Source organism: Palaemon carinicauda, chromosome 45 (genome assembly GCF_036898095.1).
Source record: "Palaemon carinicauda isolate YSFRI2023 chromosome 45, ASM3689809v2, whole genome shotgun sequence".
NCBI lineage: Eukaryota > Metazoa > Arthropoda > Malacostraca > Decapoda > Palaemonidae > Palaemon > Palaemon carinicauda.
In genome coordinates this window covers 9,639,116-9,641,702 of record NC_090769.1, presented here as the reverse complement: position 1 = coordinate 9,641,702, position 2,587 = coordinate 9,639,116, and positions in this window count along the sequence as shown.

The following is a 2,587-nucleotide window of genomic DNA, read 5'->3' as shown; positions in this document are numbered from 1 at the left end:
CCAAGGCCAGAAAACTGATGATTTCTTCCAGGATACTTATTTAGAAGTCTTGGCAAAAGACGCTCTAAATTTGAAAATAGTATGGTACTTATGGAATTTGGACAGAGATACTAAAAACACATTTACCTAATGGAATAACATTGCCAATAAAGGCAAAAAGAGCCTCTTCTTGGTAATTCAAGAGAAATAACGGACAACATAGGAGCTAGTAAATTAGCTAACTTTATAAAAGTAATATAAGAAAAAAGATAATTTTGGTCTACATCTCCATAAGCATCAAGGTCCAGTAAAAATGTTTCAATTTCACAGACTGAAAAGCTAAATTAGTTAGTTTAGCTTCGGAAAAAACAGGAATGATGAAGGTCGAGTTTCATATTACTTTGCTTGCTTACAAACCAACAGGTAGAAATTTTGCATTTTTCCTTTGGACACTGAGTGACAGAGCCATCTGGAATTAGCAAAAATTAGACTGTTAAGTATATACCAAAGACTGTAGATCAAGGGTAGCCCACCATGTACAGTATGTTCCTAAGTTGTACCAGAAACGATTCCTTTTTTGGTCAAATTGTATTCCTTATCATTTAAAACAAAAACTCTGAGCTAAAGTTCTTAGTAGAGCACAGTTATCCGTAGTCAAATAAAATGTAATACATGTACAGCCATCATTGAATGAGAGTTGTCCTCCATTTGGTATATTAAAATACAAAACACGAGAAGGAATACGTCTATCTATTATGTTAACCAGATTTTAATTCAAGAGAAGAACAGGTTTAACCCTTTTTACACAATTGTGACCAGTTCAAGTGCAAAATATCACCCAAAATGCCATTCCAGTCTGCTTGAGATTTATTCATGTTTTAAAGGAGTATGAAGCATTAGGGGCAGGCATGATCTGGAGGACCAACCTTGCTTGATATAACAAAAGGGGAATCAATGAATACTATGTTTAAGTAATTGCCTGACTTATAAGTAGCCTCGCTTATGGTTTGTTCACAGCCTGATTTATAAGTAAAGTCTAAAGCTCCTAAGCAGTGGCGATAAAAAGCACTTCCCTTGATGACTATTAAAATCATCAAAAAGTACAGAAGAGGCCTTTCTGTCATCTTCTTGTATCTTATTCATAGTGATAAGAAGACTGTCGAAGGTAGAATTATTCAAGTCTGGATTCTAATAAACAAAACATGAGATGCAGGGACAAGTGACAGGTCGCTCCGCTATCCTACACGATCAGGCATGGACTGGAGTGACTCCACAGGTAGAACTATAACAAAGGCCAATCTCCCATTCCTACGTATGGAAGATGGTAAAGCTCACGTTAGTTAGTGTAATATATCAAATATTAAGCCAAATATATCAATAGAGTAAAAGCTACAGTTTGAACATTATAAAAGTAATCAAAAGCTTTGTAGCTAGCAGATCACACGTCTTACGTTCATCTTCTATAATCTTTTTCTTCCTTTGTGTCTTCTTCATCTTGCCATCAAATGTTGAGGAGAGAGGATAAAAACAATGAAATTATTTTTCTTCAAGTGGGTCCACGTACTTTTGTACTTTGATTGTTTGGGAATGATTTGGCGTCAAAATTACCATGGCGCCGAAAAAAAGGAGTGGGAAATCTTAACAGCAATTAATAAAGAGAACTTTTTATAACTATTATTATTTGATTATGGATTAATACAAGGATTTCAAAGACAGTCACCAATGCGTTACCAGATGATTCCACACACACACACACACACACATGGCACATATTCAATGTATTGTTTGCAAAATATATCAACGTATTCTCCATCCAAATAATCCGAACGCAGCGGTGCTGAAATTCTGAACACATATCCCTGGAACTCGATAGTGTAAACGAACGCAGAAGGATGTACGATCTCAAAATAAGTGAAATGTCGCACACACACTTCATGGAGGAATCCCTTCGGACGAACATATCTCTCTTTAACCCTCGCTGCACGCACATGTGTACACAGGCCAATTTACATCTCAAACATACACACTTACACATACGTACATACTCGCACAATATTCATGCGAGGCGTTTTGGGGTACGTAAGATATAAGAATTTCTTTGCGACTTTCGATATATTATTCATATCACTGTACAAACATTTAAGCATAAACATTCTTCAAAGAAATCCTGGTCTGAAACGGCTGGTATTTGTCGCTTATTTTGGTGCAGATTAGGGAGACTTTTTATGTATAAAAATATTTGTTCGCTGCTGAATTCGTCATATGACTCTGTGTTCCCAAATAACATTAATCGTTAAAAGTACTGCCCATCAGTTCTGGAAATTTTGGTTTAATTTAATTTTTTCACAAATCATTAATCGTTAAAAGTACTGCCCATCAATTCTGGAATCCTTGGCTTCATTTAATTTTTTCACAAATCATTAATCGTTAAAAGTACTGCCCATCAATTCTGGAATCCTTGGCTTCATTTAATTTTTTCACAAATCATTAATCGTTAAAAGTACTGCCCATCAATTCTGGAATCCTTGGCTTCATTTTTTTTTCACAAATCATTAATCGTTAAAAGTACTGCCCATCAATTCTGGAATCCTTGGCTTCATTTTTTTTT